Source organism: Felis catus, chromosome A1, assembly GCF_018350175.1.
Source record: "Felis catus isolate Fca126 chromosome A1, F.catus_Fca126_mat1.0, whole genome shotgun sequence".
NCBI lineage: Eukaryota > Metazoa > Chordata > Mammalia > Carnivora > Felidae > Felis > Felis catus.
This window is the reverse complement of record NC_058368.1, coordinates 113,826,749-113,834,499: the sequence shown is the minus strand read 5'-3', so window position 1 is coordinate 113,834,499 and position 7,751 is coordinate 113,826,749. Positions and strand designations below refer to the sequence as shown.

The window sequence follows — 7,751 nt, the reverse complement described above, 5'->3', positions numbered from 1 at the left end:
GAAGTTAGAAAAATCATTTATGGGGGACTTAGCATTTTAGACTTGGTGCAGATCCCTCTACGTGTGCCATCCCATGGTAACATCTGCCTCATGCAGTGGTCCTCAGGGCCTTGGCTGAGGCTGGAGGGGACTCTGAGCATATTAGGAAAGCTATGACCTTGTCTAGCCTTCTACGAGTTGCCTATAAGCCTCTTTAATGCAAGGAAGATGGTCAGAATTGTCATGAGGCACAAATGAGTTTATGTAGTCTTATTAAGTCAAATGTCAACAAGTTTAATAAAGTGGGGGTTTGTGAAGAGAGGCATGATCTTTTGGTCTCTGTTCGGATTTTCTTCTTTCTTGTGCTGGATCTGTGCTCTGCTGGTCATGCATGTTCCAAGGTGAGTCTGGCTAGCTCAGGCTCATTAACTTTATTGGGTAACATGATGCAGGATATGCATGTGTGTGCGCATGCATTTAGAAAGTACTAGGTGGGAATCAAGGCTCTTGAAATTCTGAGGCTGCCCTACTGCCTCTACGTGGCATAGGTAGCCCACAAAAAGGAGAACTCTGTCTTAATTGTGAGCTACTCACCTTAACAACCTCCCATCACACTTCATACCCCAGATGTTGCTCTCCACTCTCCAGGTCCATCCCTACCTTTTTTGTAACTTGGACTTGAGTTTGGTTCCTCTAGTCAATGTCTTAATTGAGTTCTCCGTATGAATGAGTTTCCTTAGTTCATTGGAATTTGTTAGCTCCTTTTTAAAAGGCTGTTCATTTGCTTGTATTTTATTTATTTTTATTTTTAATTCCCCATCCCCAAATGAATACACAGCTTTTATTACATCTTTAAAATAACACAGATAACTCTGAAAAGTCGCCTAACATCTTGCTTTTTCTGAAACTGGGCAACTTTGATCTTATTCATCAGCCTGCTGAAGTGTTCTTCTTTCAGAAACTTACATACCATCCAAAATTTTTCTGATATCCTTGTTTTTAACCATTATGGCTTGCTAAGTCAAAGCAGCTAAGTTTGATACAAGTTCACTGTCATTTTATTCAAGAACTAACTCATCTTTCTGGGCTTGAGATACTGAACACGCAATGCCTGGCCTCATATGAACCCTGAGGATGTATTTTTCACCCAAGAAATTTCAGATTTCATCAAGAGAACATTCTCCTGAATAATGACATTGCTGGGGAAGTGAGCATACACAGACCTCATCTTCTACAGGAAGTCCTTGTAATGCCCTTGATCATGTGTTGTACGTGACTACAGAGAGTGAGAACAATAGCCAGTTCCTTTCTGTTTCCTCACTGTTTGTCCACTTAATGCCTCTTCTTTTTCTTTTCAAGGAGGCTGAGTTTTACTTTGACATGACTGAAGGTTCCTCTGGGGCCCTTCACAATTACAGTGTGTCCCTTCAGAGTGATGTTGACATGTTCTGGAATGTTGACATTTTGATTGCTGAGAATGGCCTTCATTCTTGCAGTAGATGCAGCAAAGAGTATTTTTAAAGTTTTCATTGAAGTATAATTGACATAATATTAAATTAGTTTTAGGTATACAACACAGTGATTCAACAATTACACATTCTGCAAAATGCTTGCCATGGTAAGTGTATTACAGTATTATTGACTATATGACTATATTCCCTGTGCTGCACTTTTCTTGAAGAAAGATGATATGACATACCATTAATACTGCATAGTGACGGCTTAATGCTCATGGTGTGTTCTAACAGGGGTTTTATGGAGACAATGTCTCACTCCATGCAATAACTCTATAGGTGGCTGCTGTAGTCACTCAGCCGGCCAGTGGTCCAGGTCCATGTCTGAACACGGACAGAAAGAACTGGCTGGAGGAGCCTTGGGAACAAGAGGGAAGAAAGAGGGATGTGAGAAGGAGTAAAACTCCATTCTATGGGACATCTGTGAGATCACTGGAGAGAATACTATTGTGTAGGAGACGTTGGACTCTGTGTATGTATCACAGGTTAATTAGGAGAACAGATTAATCTGATTTGGTATCAAAATAGCTGTGGGAAAAACAACCTTAATAGCAGGTTGCAGATGAAAGAAAATGAAATGGCAAAGAAATGAGGAGCATTTAAAAGAAGACAATCAGGCTGGAAGGAGTGGAGAGAGGAGGCTAGAACAGAGCATTTAAAAACTAAAGAGGTTGGCATGGGATAGTATATGCAATTCTTATGAGCAGAAGGAGAAGAGAGTCTAGTCTCACGTTTCCTCAACCTCAGTGTTTGCCATGTTCAAATCCCCAGACTTGCTAGGAGACAGGAAAAAGGGGTTGGTAAGCAACTTTCTTGGGGGAGTCAAGTGGCCAGGCTGTGCTCTTTCTCTGCTCAGTCTCAGCTCTGCTATTCCCTGTGGTTCTGCCCTCTTCTCATTCCTTGCAGTGAGATACCTGTTCCTTCCATTACTCTCAGGAATTTATTTCATCACCACCCCTTAATGGTTGGGTTTCTCCACCCAAGTCTCTAGCATGCATGCATCTCCTGCATTCTCTAGATGCTCCCTGTCCCTCCTGCACAATCTCAAGTGACACATCTGAATAGACTCTCTCCTCTCCCCATGCTTCCCTGACATGCTTCTCTTTCAATCTTCTCCATCCACCCAATCACCTGAGATAGAAAAGTGAGACTCTTTTTTATTCTTTCTCCAGTCAGTCATTGCCTTCTGTTGACTCTACTTTCTATATATATCTCAGATAAACTTGGTATTTATCTTCACCTTCCTGCCACTGTCTTGGTTGCCACTTACCTGTACAACTTCAATACCCCAATGGTTATTCTGTTACATTCTCTCTATCTACCAATCTATTGCCCACACCGCAGCCTGAGTGCTCCTTTCAGAACAAACCTAATAATGTTACTCTCCTTCCTAAAAACTCTCAGTGCTCTTTTGTTGTTCTGGGTATCTACTATTGCATAGAAACGGCACTCCAAAACTTAATGACTTAAAACAACAATGATTTTATTATATCTTATAAATTTTCAGTCGAGAATTCAGGCGGGACTCAGCTGAGGGATTGATTCTTCTATTCCACAGGGCATCATCAAATGTCAGTTAGTGGTATTCAGCTGGTAGTGTGTTGGTCTAAAGTCCAAGATGGCTTTACTCACATAAAAGTCACTTCGGTTGGAAGGGCCAGAAGGCTTCACTTAGCTGGGGCTATCAGGTGGAGCACCTATATGTAGCCCTTCCATTACAGTGGTCTTAGGATAACTGATGTTCCTATATGGTGGCTTAAGGCTCCAAGGGTGAGAGTTCCAGTGAACAAGGTAGAAGCTGCATATTATTTCATGGCTTAGCCTTACCCTCAGAAATCATATGGCATCATTTTCATGGTACTATATTGTCAGTTTCAAGCCTGCCAACTTTCAAGGATAGAGGACGAAGACCCTACTTTTTAATGGGAGGAGTACAGCATGTCTTCAGAGGACATCTTCTGTAGCATGGCATATGTGACCCTTCATGGGCTTGAAACTGATGGCCTCCTCTCTGTGCATCATTTCCTAACTCACAGCATTTTATGCTCCAAGGCTCCAGCCATCCTTAGCAACTTATAACTCTTTGAGTAGTCTGGGCTTTCTCGCAGTGTTAGATTCTTCCCTATTTAGAATGGCCTTCTTACACCTTCCTCATCTGACAAACTGTTATTTACCTCCAAGTGTTAAGTGCTGCTTCCTGCAGGAGGCCTTCTATGAACCTGTTAGTCTAGGTTAGGTGGCCCTCCACATGGCCAAATAATACTCATCACACAGTATTGTAACTGGTTGTTTAACAGCCTACATCTCTCACTAAACTGAGTCATTAGAGCTCAAGACTATGTCCTGTTCGTCTTTTTATCTTCAGGATCTAAGGACAAAAGTCCTATGACATATTAATTGCTCAACAAATGTTTATTGAATACATTAATCTCTTTGGGCCTCAGTTTCCCCATTTGTAAATTGGGACAATTGATTAACATCAGGGATTGCAAATAGGTTTATCCAATGTGCTGTTGTCTCACTCAGTTGCTTCCTTAGCATAGAGATGAAAAGGATTCTGAAGCTACAACTGGGATCACTAGGAAAGATGGCAATCCATTAGTGATGTCTGCAATGGGCACAGTATAGGAAAGTGGCAACTTGAATGCACTGCCTTTGACATACCTAGATTAGATCACCTCCAGGGCTTCTCCAACTTTGAAGGACTATCCACAGTGCTGTGTAGATCTTATTTAATTAGAATCCCAGAATGTAAGAGCTACAAGTTTCCTATGGGATCACTCAGTCAAATATTCTCATTGCATAGATGAGAAAAACAAGTCTCAGAGGAAAAGTTCTTCACTTGAAGTCAGAACCTGAGTCTAGAGTCAGATCTAATATAATGAATTAATTTGCACTCATGTAATAATGCAGGAATAGAAAGCAGTATGTAAGATAGTAGATGCTCACTTCAAATCAGTGTTAATTTCCTCCCTTTTCTTCTCTGAGATTTCAAGCAACATGGCAATAGAACAACCTGAGTTTGAATCCTGGCCATACTTACTCGCTGTGTGTCTTTGAGGAAATTACTTGACTTTTCTGAACTTCAGGTTCCCCTTCTGTCGTGTGGTTAACAGTAATATCTATCAAATAAATCAAATAATACAGAGAGAACACTTTTCAGTTGTTTCTAGAACATAGTGAGGACTCAAATATTAACTGCTAATTGTAGTAGTATTAGTATTATGACCATCTCTCCTATCGTCACAAAGCTTTTACCTGGCTCACTCCTTGGAGCTAGCACAGAGACCCGCGTCATGAGGAGTGCAAGATACGGGGTGTAGGTTATCTGAATTCTCAGGGGTGACTTGAGACTTTGTAAGAAGAAATTTGAAGAGTCCCATTTTCCCCAAACCAGAAGGCTTTGAAAGTGAACTCAGTGACAAATTGCGGCTTGTACCAGAGAAATATCTCTAGACTGCTATTGGAGCAGCGACATTTTCAATCAGGATTTCTGTAAGAGAGAAAAGGAAAGCTCATCTTACAGGCCAGATGCTTTATCAGATCTAAACAGTTTTGTCTTTTGGGGAAGAAATGCGAAAAGCCAATAGTAAGACTTCAGACTATGTATCTCTACCTGTATATAATTTTTTTAACCTATTAAGACCAGAGTCATCTGGGGTTTGGGAGTTTTTCCCTAAATATTGGATAGTAATGAATTAAGGTAAGCTGATTATGAAATGTAAGAGTAAATAATTTGGGGCAAAATCAATAGAAGGTGATTATTGCAGAGGCCAGCACTATGGTGAGGACTAAGGGAGTGGCAGGATGGTTAGGTGTTGATCTGATTTCTGGAGGACTAATGCATGAAGATCTCCAGGCAACAATGACAAATCTTCTTCTAATCATCTCCATATTAAATTTATTATCAAGGAGAGAGGCATTTCTCTCTCTTCAATTTGATAGGAATGTGATTAACATAGATATGAAAAAAGTTAAAGGAAACAGAATTTGATTTGAACTTCAGAGTCTCTTTCAGAGTGAAAATTAAGATGTATTTGTAAGGTTTCCATCGGTAAGTTTCGAGGGACTCTAAATTGTGATTGAACCCATTCCATCTTGTATTTTTCCTCCCTCCCCTTCCCCTTTTCCTGGGAGCCTAAGTCTGCTGAGAAGGGAGCAAAAGGAGGAAAGAGATAAACCAGCAGAGTGCAAGGGGACAGGGAGGAAGACTGTTTTGCCAATATTGCAGTGTTAAGGATTTCAGGCCCATGTTGATACAAAATGAACCCCTTGGTTGGCAGTGAAACTTTTACCAGCATGAGAGTGGGACTCTTTGAATTTGAAACAAGAGAATTGGACACAATCGGGGAAGGGGATCTCTAGAAAAATTACAAAGCTGGTGGTCAGCAGTTGGCTTTAGCGCTGATGTGTAAAAGGTCACAATTCTGCTGGCAGTCATCCAGGTGGGGGACAACTCTGAATCTTCTACTTCCTCCAGGCCCATTCCTTCACCTTCTAACTAAAACGTTTAAGATTCAAAGACTAAGAGGGGCGCCTGTGTGGCTCAATCAGTTGAGAGAGATCTCTCTCTCCCTCTTTCTCTCCTCTCTCTCTCTCTCTCTCTCTCTCCCTCTGGCTGTCAGAGCCAAAGCACAGCCTGCTTAGGATCCTCTGTCCACACCCCCCCACCCTATCTCTGCACCTCTCTTGCTCCCATTCTCTCTCTCTCTCTCTCTCTCTCTCTCTCTCTCTCTCTCTCTCTCTTAAAAATAAATAAGACAAACAAACAAACAGATGCAAATACTGGGAACTTGGAAAGCCCTCTATGGGCTTCTGCACCTGGAACTATTTTTTCTTTCCTAAGATTGTTACCTTGAATTTAATAGTTTTGTGGAATAGTGAAGACAAAAGGGGGAGAAAAATTGGGGATTCCTCTGGCATTGAGAGTGAAGGCACCTGTAGCTTTTCTGTCTTACATCTTGAAAACAGGCTGTGCTTTGTAGCTCTCACCCCAGTGTTTTAGATTTATTTTTTTTATATCAGAGATGCTTTCTTTGAGTACGCTTACAAATGTATCTCCTTTAGGGAAGGGCCTTCTTTGAACATGCTCTACCTTTAGTAAGCAATGTAAGAAACAGATCCTCAGTTTATCCAGAAACATTAGAAAACAGTGTAATTAAAGGGATATGTTTAATTGGGAAATTGACCCAAAGCCCAATTTAGCATCATCATCTAGACCCACAGGGCCAGGCTAACAACAGTGGCAGTCTGGCCACTTCAGGATTTGGGGACTGAGCTTGCTTGATTAAGATGTTTCCCAGGAAATGGAATTAAGCCTAATGATTTCCTATGGAAGGGACTGCTAATTGGGGAGGCAATGCTGCTTAATTGGGACACCTGCAGGTAATTAAAGGCTCCTTCCCAATGGCCTTCTCTGTAGTTGTGACTCTGGGAAGTTAAGACAATGTGGAGAATACAGGTGTTCTCAGTCCTGTGCTGTGTCTTTCCCTTGACCCTCTGTCCAAGGTCATGCAACTAGGTCACTTTTCTACTCCTTGGCAAATAGTGCTTCAAGTATGGTCTTCCAGGGACCTCAGGAGCTTGGGTAAGTTTTGGTATCTGGAGCTAAACTGCTGCCAGGGAATTTCCTGAGCTCCTTGGAAATGGGAGAAGGCTCTGAGGTAACAAACACAGTAGTGCCCAGAAGATTCTCAGACCCCAGAGACCTCTGTATCACATAACTGTGGTTGAATGGGACTTAACGTTGAAGATGTCACCTTTTCCATGTGATCAGGGGGCCCTGGTAGAAAATATTCTGGATTGGGAGTTGGGTAAATTGATGTCTACTTACTAGCCTACTGCCAACTGGTATTGTGACTCTTACCTCTTTAGATCTCAGTTTGCTCAACTGTAAACTGGGAATGACTCTACCTAATTCTGGACAAAGTAAAGATCCTTTCATTCTACATGTTGGGGAGGAAACTGGAGAAGGATGAAATTTTAATCTATGTTCCAAGGAACTCATTCTAGTGGAATGGAACAAATCTTGTCATTTGGTGTTACAGGTCCTACTGGACAACGGAAGAGGGCATCAGTTATCAGAGAAGATTTAAGTGAGCATTTTGAGAGAAGTTTTATGAATGGATAAGGCAGAGGAAGAAAGCATTCCAGGCAGGGAGAACAGCACATGCAAAAGCACAGGTGTGCAAACCTTGTGGCACATCCTGGGAGTGTCACTGGTTGTGTATTTCTGTTGAGTGGGAAGGATGTGTGTTG

The 7,751-nt window shown here is 41.6% G+C and overlaps 1 pseudogene; it reads right to left on the bottom strand.

The window, feature by feature from the left end:
* Positions 1 to 902: 902 nt before the first annotated feature.
* LOC109492812 lies at positions 903 to 1,467 on the bottom strand (annotated as a pseudogene).
* Positions 1,468 to 7,751: the final 6,284 nt, after the last annotated feature.